At 51.2% G+C, this 13,802-nt stretch overlaps 1 protein-coding gene and 1 pseudogene across 1 annotated transcript in view; one reads left to right on the top strand and one right to left on the bottom strand.

Annotated features, from left to right (window-relative positions):
- Positions 1-13,802, bottom strand: part of Gaa (alpha glucosidase) — a 139,217-nt gene that overhangs the window by 28,118 nt on the left and 97,297 nt on the right. The window lies entirely within an intron of this gene.
- On the top strand, positions 590-1,081 carry LOC139702527 (large ribosomal subunit protein eL28 pseudogene; annotated as a pseudogene).

Here is a 13,802-nt window from a genome sequence, read left to right as displayed (position 1 = left end):
GTGGGCCAGTCTGAAGGCCGTGGAGGTGCCCACAAATGCAAGACCAAACTTGACCCAACAGGCTGCGTCCGACTCACTGATCCTGCCAACCATGTTTAAAGTGAGAAAAGAGTAAAAGTATAACATATGGCCCAATAGATTTAGAAAACAAGAGGGGAAGTGCCGAGGTCCAGCCCCGGCAGGGGGAGTGAGGGACCAGGGGTCCTAAGGAGGAGTGGCTTTGGCGAAAGAAGAAGAGTCAGGAAGACAGGCTGCAAGTTACCAGCAACCTTCAGAGGACATCTCTCTGTCCCTGGAGGCACCTTCATTTTTATACACTTTTTACAGGTGTTTTTTCAGGTAGTTAGTGGATAGCTTCAAAGCCCCAAACTTTTTTGATTTACATAATTTTCAAGAATTATAATCTTTTCTGATATACAATGATCACCTAAAATATTGAGGACATTGTTCAGAATATTTTTCTGTAACCTTAGACAATCATGATCAAGCTTTTACGTTTTCTCCTCAATCACTAGGTGCTAGGAGACGCAACTAGACTACATGACTCCTGACCTACTATTCACTTCTAACTTTAAAGCATACCTATAGCTCTTTCCGTCTCCGGTCGTCGTAGCGAGAGGAGCCTGCACCATGTCCGCGCACCTGCAGTGGATGGTCGTGCGGAACTGCTCCAGCTTCCTGATCAAGAGGAATAAGCAGACGTACAGCACCGAGCCCAATAACCTGAAGGCCCGCAACTCCTTCCGCTACAACGGGCTGATTCACCGCAAGACTGTGGGCGTGGAGCCCGCGGCCGACGGCAAAGGCGTAGTGGTGGTCATGAAGCGCAGATCCGGCCAGCGAAAGCCAGCTACTAATTATGTCCGGACCACCATCAATAAGAATGCACGGGCCACACTCAGCAGCATCAGGCACATGATTTGCAAGAACAAGTACCGCCCGGACCTGCGTATGGCTGCCATCCGCAGAGCCAGTGCCATCCTGCGCAGCCAGAAGCCTGTGATGGTGAAGAGGAAGCGGACGCGCCCCACTAAGAGCTCTTGAGCCTCAAGCCTTCTAAAGCAATAAAGACTCAGCTGACTTTCAAAAAAACAAACAAAAAAAAAAAAAGCATACCTATAATTATTTCATAAACCTTTAACTTTAAAGCATACTTATGATTATTGGTAAGTTTTCTTACTTCTAAACTAAAATCCCAGTAAAACACACTTAAAGTAGTGAAAGTCTATTATTTAAAAGCCTACTACTCTGAAGTGCCTCTAAAATATATCTATGTAAATTTTACATTTTTCTATTTTAATTTCCAAGGTAATTTCCTTTTTTTCATATGACCTATACGACTGCTTTCTTAAAGAACTCCCTTGATCCTTGGTCAAAGCACACCAATTCTTATGTCTTTGTGATCTTGAGCTAAAGGGCAGGCTTTGCACCTCAACCCATTTGTCATTTACATTAACTATGTGTTTTCCATTCTCATCATAAGTTTCTGGGTAAAGCAAAGGAGGGTCTATTGGTTGGGGAATGTATTTTTATTAGCCTCTTGTCCTTGAGGGGATGCCACAAGCTACCTACGGTGGTCCTTGTACTGTGGGCACAGCCATCGTTTTTCTGTAGGTAGGTGTTGTACAGGTCTCAGGCGATACTCACTGTTATCATTGACTGACGTCTCCCTGTTATCCATGTCATGGGTATCACAAACAAGACACTTAACCTTCCTAATGGTTCCAGTTTCCGGATGGCGCGGCCCTGCCATCCGGAAGGGATCCCCCACGCTGTGACCCTGTCGGACAGCAGGTGCAGGACCGCCTTCACCAGGAAGAGCAGAGCTGTGTGGTGGACCCAGGCTGCAGCAGTTTCCTCTGCAGGGCTGAGCCTGGAGCAGAGGTGAGTGTGGAGCAGGAGGGCGAGGGAGCTGGAGGACACGGCCAGGGCTTCAGGGGCTTCACCTGCAGCTTTGTCCCTCAAGAAGTGATGACTAAGCCTGGTATCCCAGCGACAAAGGAGGCTGAGACAGGGGGATTGCAAGTTTGAAGCCAACCTTAGCAACTTAGCAAACCCCTAAGCTAATTAGTGAGACTGTCTCAAAAAAAAAAAAAAAAATTAGAAAGGCTGGGGATGAGGCTCGGCGAGAAGTGCCTGAGCTTCTCTCCTCTCAGGAAGAAAGACCCCCTGTTCACGAGGGGCCTTGGAAGACCTGTTTGAGAAGCCTGCAGGGGCACAGGAGGGAAGCCATCCCCGGTGGCCACCACTGCCAAGCCACTAGCCTGTTCCCCAACACAGGCCCTGAAGCCCATCCCACAGAAAAACTGATGTCCCAGAGAAGTGTTTTGTGGGGAAAGAAAGGCTTTATTCAGTGGCCAAAGAATGGAGAAGAGCGAGCGTTGCTCCCCATCAGCTTCCCAGCTCCAGGGCCTACAGATGCAGGACAGGACTCAAGAGGCCAAGAAGGGGCAGGAAGCTCGCGTCCTTCCTGGGGTCAGGTGGAGCTCTTCCAGGAACCGGGTGCCACTTTTAAGAAAGACATTTTAGTTATAGATGGACACACGGCTTTATTATTCCATGCTGAGGAGCGAAGCTGGTTCCTTGCAGGGGCCACGGAGCCCTCTACCACTGAGCCAGGCCCCGGCCCCTGGGCTGCCTTCTTCCCCTCTTTTCTGGGGTTTCCCTCATGGGGGCTGGTGGGTGTGTTTAGCCTTGAAGGGGAGGAGGGCGGCCAGGCAAGTCTAGGTCCTAGAGAGACATTTCTCAACATCACCATGTCTGCTGGCCGCGCTGAGCAGAATCTGGCCGGAGGCGAAGACAGCAGAGGAACAGACACGGTATGAAGGCACAGGTGACTTCCTGTCACTCCTTGGACACCTGCAAGCCCAAGGGTCAGTGTTTTCAGCAAAAGCAGGCTTCGGAGCTGGGCACAGTGGCACACGCCTGTAATCCCAGCGGCTCAAGAGGCTGAGACAGGAGGATCCTGGGTTCAAAGCCAGCCTCAGGAAAATCGAGGCCCTAAGCAACTCGGTGAGACCCTGTCTAATAAAATACAAAATAGGGCTGGGGTGTGGCTCAGTGGTTCAGTGCCCCTGAGTTCAGTCCCCAGTGCCTCCCCCAAAACTTAAGCATACAACACAGCCTTCGGGTCCCTGAAGGGCAGCCTTAACCACTGCTGTCCTGACCATGTGTCACAGGTGCCATCTACCCCAGTGCTGACGGAGATGGGCAGTGCATTGCCCAGCCACAGACTGCCCAAGGCAGTGGTTTAGATCCATCAGGAGCAAGTGAGGAAGAGGAGTCAGCTTTCCCCCAGCAGCTGGCCACAGTCCTTGTCTTTGCAGCTCTCAACACACTGAAGGACTTAGACCTCTAAGGAAAGAACCAAATGGAGGAAACAGAGAGGGAGGTGGCTCCACAGTAACACAGGTTGATTCAGGACAGACCTACAGAGGGGTTCCCTTCAGAGGCTGGGACCTGTCTTCACTTACAGCCTAGGGAAGTTATAGGGGGTGTCAGGGAAGGGTCCTGTGCAGTCACCTCCATACTTTGAGGCAGTCACAGCTCCTTGTTGACCAGGTGTTTCCCAGGATTCCAGTCCCAGGTAACAATTCCCTGCCCTGTGGGATAGTGGGGTATTGCCTGGGTTTAGGTCAGGCTGAGTCAGGGTGACCAGGGTGAGGATTTTCCCAGTGGAGCTGCCTGTGTCAAGTTCTTCCTGACTGCAGTCTCCAGCCCAGCCTGCTGCACTCCTGGCCCAGGGACGGACCGTGGGACGCACCGTGGGAACCTTGGCCTTCTTGCCACCTCCAGTGCTGATTGGATCTGACCCAAAACATGCGTGGGGCGTGACTTGGCTCCTCTCCTGCATGTCTTGAAGGTCCTGGAATCTCCTCCAGGCTGCTTAGCCACAGAGCAGTTGCAGGACATGGAAGGGTGCTCTCCTGCCTGTGTGTGTGTGTGTGTGTGTGTGTGTGTCGCCGGTGGCTGGGGCTGGGCGGGCGCTGGAGGTGCAAGCTGCGGAGAACAAGGGCCCTGTGAGGGAAGGCGTGGGAGCAGGGCTGGCCAGCTAGGCTCCCTGCTCCCTGCCTGCTCTGGCTGGGTCCCTGGGCCCTCTGCCTTCCAGACCCAGATATCTAATGCAGGGCTGTGGGCCAAGGCGGGATGAATAGAACACCCACATCTCCTCCCGGAGTGCCCCCAACTGCGCACCAGAACCGGGCAGAACAAGGCGGGCCTGGAGCCCCCGGCTGCAGGGGCTGCTTCCCAACTGTCTTCAGATCTTGGGGCTTTGGGTAAAAGTCGACTGGAGCCAAGTTTGGCAAGTGGGGTCAGCTCTTTTCTGAGCCTGCGTATTCCTGCCTGAGGATCCTGCTCCTTTAACGCCTTAACATAACCAATGTCCCAGAGTCCATCTTGGCCTGGGTTAAAACAGGTCCCGCTGCAGCCCTGACGCTGCAGCCCTGACGCTGCCCACCGACCAGGGGGGTGGTAGCCTCTGGTGACCTCTCACAGCCTCACAAGGACCTGTGACCACGGCACTGAACCCATCTGGGCTCCAGTAGCGTCACTGTCCTGCCTTGGGGCTTGGGGCTCCTTAGTGTGGGAGGTGGGACGTGGATACTTCCCTCCACCCACCGTCTCCTTTCCAGCACCAGCACCCAGAGCAGTGAATCTTGGAGGAGAGGACCTGGTGGGATGAACTCTGTCCTCGAGTGGTTGGGAGATTCAGTGGGGCCTTCCGCTGCCCTTATTTGCTGGTCACTGACACAAGCAAAAGCCTTTGGCTAAGAATTTGATAACCTGAAAGGCCACTAATGACTGTCACTGTGTAGTGAAAAAACCCTGAAATCCCACTGACTCTGGAGACTGAGGCAGGAGGCTGGCAAGTTTGAGGCCAGCCTCAGCAACTTAGAGAGTCCCTGTCTCAAAAAAAAAGAGAGCTGGGGATGTGACTCAGTAGTCAAGCACCCCTGGGTTCAACCCTGCTTACTTCTCCCCCCAAAAAACTAGCCCCTAAGCTGCTTAGGAGGAGCCATTGAGAAGAATGTAACTGAATACTTGAGGCTTTGGTGTTGAAAAAGGAGGGAGTGAGGGTGGTGGGGAAGGGGCTCAGAATTGCCAGGAACCTTTTCTTCCTCCCTAGAGGACCTACTCGGTGCTCCAGGCCCCGGTATTTTATCTGGCTTGTGCAGGTAGTTCCTTCCAATTATTCTTTATTTTTCTTTTGGTAAAAAGAAATTTGTTGTATGGTGACCCTGGAATGTCAATGATTGAGGATGGACCCAGGGCCTCTCCTACTGAGCTGTGCCTCCAGCCTTTTTATTTATCTTTAATCAGGGCCTTGCTAAGTTGCTGAGGCTGGCCTTGGACTTCTGCCTCAGCCTCCAGAGTCACTGAGATTGTGGCTGTGTGTCATGGCTTGGCTTGCTTTCTTTTTTCTTTTTTCTTCTTCTTATTAAATCAACTTCATTGACCTGTAATTCATAGTCAATAAAATGCCTGTTGTAAGTGCAGATTCAGTGAGTTTTGAGATATACCCCCCACGCACCGTGACCACCCAATCAAGATACAGGATAGTGGTGTGGCCCCAGGACGGCTCCCGAGGTCCTGCCCCCGAGGTCCTGCCCTGCTCCAGCCTGCGCCCTCCAGCCCGCCCAGCACTGTGGGGTTACAGATGACTTCACCTGGCTCACCACTGTCCCTACCAGAACCTCAGGACCCTGTGTGTTTCCTGGGTGGCTTCTTCCAGCAAAATGCTTCTAAGACTCCTGTGCTTTAGCAGTGCCAGTCAGGTGGGTGCTCAGCCATGAGTGGCACTTAGGGAGAGGACAGGGAGGGTGACCGAAAGCCACAGGGAGCCTCTCCCTCAGCCTTCATTAAGAAAAGCTGCCGGGCTGGGGATGTGGCTCAAGCGGTAGCGCGCTCGCCTGGCATGCGTGCGGCCCGGGTTCGATCCTCAGCACCACATACCAACAAAGATGTTGTGTCCACCGATAACTAAAAAATAAAATATTAAAAAATTAAAAAAAAAAAAGAAAAGCTGCCCCTCAGGAGCCGCCTGCAACCAAGTCTCCAGGACCTCCCCGTATCCCCAGTCACCGTGATGGCCAGGACCCTCAGATGGGGGCTATGTAAAGGGTAATGAGGGCTGGCGTTGTGGCTCAGCAGTAGAGCGCTCTCTCGCCTAGCATGTGCAAGGCCCTGGGTTCGATACTTACCACCACATAAAAATAAATAAGTAAAGGGTAATGAACCGATTAAGGGGAGGGGGAATTGAGACAGACAGGGGGACAGGGGGACAGGGGGACAGGGGGACTCAGTTTCCTGACCCTGAGCACCACCTTCCTCCTGGAGGCAGTCATGCAGCCCCCAGCTGTCAATCAAAGTCAAGAGGAGTGGACTTGGGCGGACTCTGGAAGCTTCCTGGTGAATAAGAGTAGGTCATGGTGCGGCGGTGGGCCCCGGTGAAGGTGTTCTTGGGAGGCAGAGACCACACAGCAGACCAGCCCTAGAAATATTAATGGGTGCCACCAAGGCCTCTTTCTTTTTTCTTTTTGGTACCTGGGATTGAACCCAGGGGCACTTAGCCACAAAGCCACAACCCCAGGCTGCTTTTAAACTCTTTAATTTTGTGATAGGGTCTTGCTAAATTGCTGAGGCTGGCTTTGGACTTGCGATGCTCCTGCCTCAGCTTCCTGAGCCACTGGGATTAGAGGTGTGTGCCACCATGCCCATCTTGTCCCTGGATTTTATTCATCAATTCGTGAGACAAGAACCCAAAGGGAAATTGGCAAGGCAGAGAATCTAGTCTCATCTCAAAACTCCAGTTTCACCAGGATCCCCCCAAAACTGGAGAGCTGGAGAGGCACACTTCCCTCTCCTCTCTGAGAGAACCCACTCTCCCTGTCTGGGAAATAGAAAGGCCCATGGTCCATTCCCAAAATATAGGCTTAACTGGATCCAGTAGTAGCCATGTTGCTATGACCCTTTGCCGGGATCCTGCCCCAGCAGGGTCTAGGGGGTCCTGAAGGCTGAGTGGCATCAGAGTAAAGAATGAGAAGATGGTCGTTCCATTGGGGCGATCTCCAGAGAGAGAGAGAGAGAGCTCTCCTGCAGCTTTCTCTGGGTCATCTTTTATTACAATTTTTCTCATCATTATGGATTCAGAATCATTAATAGAGTATGTCATTGATATTACAATTTCCAGATTTTCCCAAGATGTGACATTCCCTTTGCAATCAATGTCGATATAGAAAAATGGGTCATCGATTTACATTTTCCCAGGATGTAACATTTCCTAAGACCAATCATTATGGGTACAAAATCATTAATAAAATGCGTCACTAATTTGCATTTTTCAGATTTTTCCAAGATGTACTATTTTCTTAACAGATGACAAACTACGTAACTAGACTCTAAGTCTCCCAACCTATCATCAAACTTTAAGTTTAAAGTACACCTGACTTTGTTTCTAAGATCCCCATTTAAAGAAGTCCCCTTAAATCTTACACTTAAAATATCCTAAAGTCTAAAAACTATTCTTAAAGCATCTTAAGGACCCATACAGCTAAAAACTTAAGAATTCTAAACTTAAGGATCTAAATAAAACAATATTTTAACATTATTCTAAATATGTGTCTTTAATTAATTTCTACATTTATTTAGTTTCTACATTTATTTATTTAGTTAGTTACTTTAATTAATTTCTACATTTATTCTCATAAAACTGGTCGAGCTGCTTTCTCAAAGAGTTTCTTTGTTTCTTCGTCAAGGTACACTAGTTCTTATATCTTCGTAATCTCTCTCCCTGAAAGGCAAGTTCTGAACATCAGTCCACTTGTTGCCAATATTAACTATGTTCATCATAAGTCCCTATGTGAGGTAAAAGAGATTTATAGAAAAGAGGGAATGTATCTTTATTTGCCTTAACTTTCCTAAATGCATAACATAACTTTCCCTTAATCAAATAAAACTATATATGGTGGGTTTGTGCACTAAGCATAATACTTAGGCTTTCTAAGAGGCGGGGATATGGCTTGGGTTCTTAGTTGATATAATCAATGTGGTGCCTAAAGTTCTCATGACCTTTCGGAGAATGATTGTTGTCCATTACCAGTTTGTCCTCAGTGGGCTGAGATAGTAGAGCAGCCTTCTATTTTGTTCTAGCCATCTAAAACTTCACATGCTTCCTGTCAGGAACTTGGGCATGAAAATGAAAAGTCCCAATTCCATAACAAAGGGTCTCATGGTTTCCTTTCCCACCAGCGCGGCTTTGCCAGCACTTATCTCACCATGACCCTGTCGAGACAGTGGGAGGGGGAGCGCCTTCACCAGCCCTTCCCTTTGCCTGCCCCAATTTTATTTTATTTATTTATTTTTTTTAATTTTCGGCAGACACAACATCTTTATTTGTATGTGCTGCTGAGGATCGAACCCAGGCCGCACGCATGGCAGGTGAGCACGCTACTGCTTGAGCCACATCCCCAGCCCATGCCCCAATTTTAAATCATCCAGTCCTGTAAGCTGTGACCCGAGCTCCTCCAACCAGAGGGAAGGGCGGCTGCATTAGGTCAGAGGTGGAAGCAGGTGGACTGGGCTGGCTGGCCAGGTTCTAGAACACAGCCCCTTCGGGATTAGAGGCTGGCCGTGCCCACCCATTCTGGAGAACTCATGCATCCAGGTATTCCCGACATCCCCAGGATGGTCCCACTCCCCTTTCCCGTCCTCTCTGACAGACTCATGCCTGTGACTCTGAGCACCAGGTCTGGAATCTCCCTGACCCGATCCAGGAGCCTCAGCTTCCAGGAAGGCCCCGGCAGTTTGTCGCCTCCCTAGCTCGAGGCGCGGTCCCCTGCCCAGGGACACGGGGGTTGCTTGTTTGTAGTTCTGGGGATGGAACCAAGGTCTCCCACATTAGGCAAGCTCCTGCCGGGGACCTGCCCCAGCAAGGATCCAGGGGTCCTGAAGGATGAGTGCGTTAGCGCAGGAGACGGGACAACAGCCTGCAAAAGGACCTGCGGCCCCTGCCCCGGGAGGAGCCTTTACTGTTATACCTTTTTGCAGGTGTTTTTTGAGGTGGTTAGTGGATAGTCTCAAAGCCTGAAGCTTCTTTGACTTACAGAATTTTCAAGAGTTACAATCTTTTCTGACATATATCGATCACCTAAGACATTGAGTACCTTGTTTAAAACACTTTCCTGTAGCCTTGGCCAGTCATGATCAACCTTTTCCATTTGACCTTAGTCACTAGGTGTAGACCACGCCACCCGACTGTCTCCTGACCTATTATTCACTTTTAACTTTAAAGCATACCTATGATTAAGCTTTCTTACTTCTAATCCAGACTCCCAGTAAACACACTTAAAATAGGGAAAGCCTACTACTCTGAAGTGCCTCTGAAATACATCTGTGTTAACTCCACATTATTCTATTTTCAGTCTCCAAGGTGATTCCCTTTCTTCATATGGCCTATTTAACTGCTTTCTTCAAGAGCTTCATGATCCTTGGTCAAAGCACACCAAGCCTCCGGACTTTTGATCTTTAACTGAAGGGCAGGCTCTGCACCTCAACCATTTGCCATTAGTATTAATATGTGTTTTCCATTCTCATCATGAACTCCTGTGGGAGGCAAAGGAGGGTCTGTAGTGGGGGAATGTATTCTTATTAGCCTCTTGTCCTCGAGGGGGATACCATGATCCCCCTTTAAGAGAGTAAGCTACCCACGGTGGTCCGTGTCCTGTTGGCCCAGCACTTGTTTTTCTGTGACTAGGCTGTTGCACAGGTTGTGGCTTTAGAATGAGGGGCTGAGTGTAAATCGTTAACCGTGGGATAAACATTTTTTGTTGCTTAGGCTTTTCTCAGGAACCTTGATTTGCAATCTTTTCCATGTGAATTTTTGAGGAATAACACTACGGTTTGTATCCTGGGAGATATGGAAACACACCTCGGGGCATGTCTTAAATGTACCCTTAGTCTCATTCTGGGAATTTTCCCGCAGTCTGAGGCAACGCTTCCTTTAATTCTGATGGACATATGCCCTGTTATCCATAGCGTGAGTGGGTATCATACACAAAACCCTTAACATTCCCTGCGGTATGGGTTCCCAGAGGGCGGGGCCTGCTGCAGCACCCCCCAGGCTGTGACCCTGTCAGGCAGCGGGTGGAGGACCTCCTTCACCACACTTCACTGCTGAGCTGCACCCTGGTCCTTTCTATTTTGACACAGCCCCACCAAGCCACCCAGGTATCCTGAGCCTGTGACCCTCCCACCTCAGCCCCATTACAGGTGTGGCCACTGTGCGCAGGACTAGTTATATTCTTAGTGCTGGCTGCAACCCCTAACTGGACTGCATGGTCAGCCAGTGGGTCTCTGCCCTCCCTCACAGGGGTCTTATGATGCCGATTCATTCATTTCCTAAATATGGACTGTACAGACATCAGAGAAAATCAAGTAGGGATTGCTGAGAACTCTCTCCCCCACAAAACCAATGAGAAAACTTGCAAGAAAAAAAAAAAAAAAAAGCCCCAATTGGCTTTTTAAGAATTCTGGAAATTAACCAGAAGTTTGCAGCGACCTGGGAGCATTTATTTAAGAAAAATGGTGGGTCCCTGTAAGGACAGTGACTTCTGCAGCATTTTGACTTGGCTAGCCCCCCTACGCCCCACCCCCCCTCCAATTCTGCAGCAGCCTTGAAAACAGCAGGGCGTGGGACTCCCTGGCTGGGTCCCTGGGAGGTCAGCCTCCTTTGTGAGGCTCCATTTCTTCCTCATCCCCCTGTCATCCCTGAAAAAGGAGGAGAATTGAGCACCATGTCCTGTAAGTCCCCCTCTCTTTTCACAAGAACCTGGCCCCACCAAGGCACTAAGGAGAGCACACCTGGGCCAGATGGCCACCTGGACCCTGGCGTTCTCCCTGCTGCTGGGAATCAGGGCAAGTCAGTGTGTCTGGGAAAGCTGCTCTCTCGGGTGCTTGCCAAGTTCCTCGGGTGCTGGTCACACCGTGGGACGAAGCCAGCTAAGCTGCTCTGCTTCTGTAACCCACTCTACCCCTCCCGGGGGACTGGTGCTGCCCAGAGCACCCTGGGGAGGGACATGCCCTGGGGAATGAGCTCTCTTCCCTGGAGAAGCCCCAGGGCACCTCTCCAGCCACCTCCATGGGACCTTCTGCAGCCCTCCTCAGGAAACCTGTCTCACCTGGCTCCAGGGTCTTCAGGGGCTCTGGGCCACCTGTCCCACGGCCCTGGCCCGCTGGGACTGCTGAGAATGAACCCTGATTTGGTTCACTCAAGACTCAAAAGCATTTCCCCTTCTGGGTCATTTGCTGAAAATGTTGAGAGGGCACCCGTTTACCCTCATGGCTGCCCGAGGGCAGAGAACAGGGTGAGGGCGGGGCTGCAGCTCTGCCATAGCGCCTGGGCTGTGCACGCGCTAGGACTGTGGGTGCCTGGGGAGGCAGGGATCTGAGGTAGCTGTTTAATGGTGACAGGGCTCTATTTTGGGGTGATGAAAATGGCTTGGAGCTTGACCAGGGGACAGCTGGGCAAAATTATGAGCTGAAGTTCCCGGGATTGTTACTTGAAAGAGTTAATTTGTTTTGATGGGGGGGGCTGTACCGGGGATTGAGCTCAGGGGCACTGACCACTGAGCCCCATCCCAGCCCTATTTTGTATTTTATTTAGAGACAGGGTCTCACTGAGTTGCTTAGTGCCTTGCTTTTGCTGAGGCTGCTTTGAACTTTCGATCCTCCTGCCTCAGCCTCCCAAACTGATTACAGGTGTGCGCCACCTCATCCAGCTAAAAGGGTTGATTTTAGGCCACGCACAACGGTGAACCCTTGGGATCCCTGCTACTTCTTAGTAGCCTCTCTTGAGGCTGGAAAGCTCAGCAGTAGAGCCCTTGCCTGCCAGGCAGAGTGCCCTGGTTCAATCCCCAGCACCACAGAAAAGGGGAAGGCAATTTTATAAAAATGTGATTTCACCTCAATCAAAATTCTACAGCTACTGAATCAGACAGTGGTGTGTGCTTGTGGACTCTGCTACTCGGGAGGCTGAGGCAGGAGGACAGTTTGAGCCTAGGAATTTGAGCCCAGCTGGGGCCATAACAAGAGACCATCCATTAAAAGAGAAGCCAGGCGGCCTAGTGCGGTGGCTCATGCCTGTAATCCCAGTGGCTTGAGAGGCTGAGTGGGAGGATCTCAAGTTCAAAGCCAGCCTCGGCAATACAGCAAGATGCACCCCTGGTACCAAAAATAGTTATTATTATTTAAGAGATAATTATACACACCTGCACTCGAGCACACACACAAGGTGTTGGGACACCCGCCCCTGCACATGACCCTGACCCTCCCACTCCAGCAGCCAGACTCCATCCCAACCCCCTGCCCTCTCCACACTGGTCACCGACATTCAAGCAGGGCAGAGCACTGGACGTTTGAGCCGTGTCCCAGGTGTGCTGCTGTGTCCACTGTCCCTGGGTGTCCACCTTGTGTGTCTGGGCTTCTCTGTCCCTTCTCACAGGGACACCACTTGTGTGAGGTTCAGGGACTATCGTGGCCCACTACGATACACTCAGAATTAAACCAATTCATCTGCAAAGACCCCATTTCCAAGTAAGGCCAGTTCACAGCCCCGTGGATGAGGAGCCCCCCTCCCCTGCGGACGGGCTGGATTCAGCCCAGGACAGGCAGCAGCCTCTAGCCTTGGTGGGAGTGCTCTGGGAAGCCCCCGGGGCCCTGCGCAAGTGCACAGGACTGGGATAGGTTCATCTCCAGGCGGGGTGGGGGCAGGCGCTCAGCCAGGTGACTGGCTGAGTCTATAAAGGGCACAGCCACAGAAAACACATTTTATAACAAGGATTTTTTTTCCCCCAAAAAAATCATGCTTCAGTCAGAAATGGGTGTTCTCCTCATTCCCACCAGCCCTCTGGTTCCACTCTGGTGGCCTTCCTTTATTTATTATTAAAAATCTATTTTTTTTGGTCCTGGGGCTGGTACCCCAGGGCACTGCACCACTTGGCTACATCCCCGGCTGGTTTCTGTTTTCTTTGAGACAGGGTCTGGCTGAGCTGCCCAGGCTGGCCTGGAACCTGTGGTCCTTTGGTGGTCCTCCACCTCAGCCTCCAGGCACCGGAACGACAGTGCACCACTGAGCCCCGCCTGGACTTTGTTTCCAAGGAGGATGGAGTCAGGGTGACTCCGTGGACGTGGAGCCCAGGACGTGGAGGGTGCAGGTGCGATTCCCGGGGAACAGAGAGGAAGGAGGTCAGGTCTCCAGCTCGGCCACACTGCACACCCGCCTCAACCTTCAGCTCAACCCAAGTTGCAGCCCTTGGGAGGATCCTCTAGGTGTGGAGGTCAAGGGTCAGAGCGAGTTCACACCACAGCGGATAAGCTGGGACCCCCTGGCCTCAAGCACAGCCCTGGGCAGGCCCTCCCCCTCCACCCCAGAGGCTGACTTTCTTGCAGCCCAAGGTGTGAATGAAGATGTGCAGAAGAATCTGCTCGGAGCAGCACCTGGATCCTGGTTGGGAACACTCCACCACTGTGCTGTCCCTGGCCTCAGCCATGATGTCCCCCCACTCTGGGGGTGGCTGCTCCAAACTGAGATGCTCTGGGCTTATAAAATTCACACTGGGTCTGCCATCCAGTGACTCAGGAGGCTCAAGCAGGAGGATCCAAGGCCAAGGCCAGCCTCAGCAACTTAGCCAGACCCTGTCTCAAAATTTCAAAAAAATCAATACAAAGGGCTGGGTGTGGTCGGTGGCTCAACACCCTGGATTCAATCCCCAGTACCACCAAAAAAATCCCACCCTCAAAATAAA

The sequence above is a fragment of the Marmota flaviventris genome, chromosome 17 (genome assembly GCF_047511675.1).
Source record: "Marmota flaviventris isolate mMarFla1 chromosome 17, mMarFla1.hap1, whole genome shotgun sequence".
Taxonomy (NCBI): Eukaryota; Metazoa; Chordata; class Mammalia; order Rodentia; family Sciuridae; genus Marmota; species Marmota flaviventris.
Note: the sequence above shows the minus strand (reverse complement) of the source record. Positions and strands in the feature narration are given on the sequence as shown.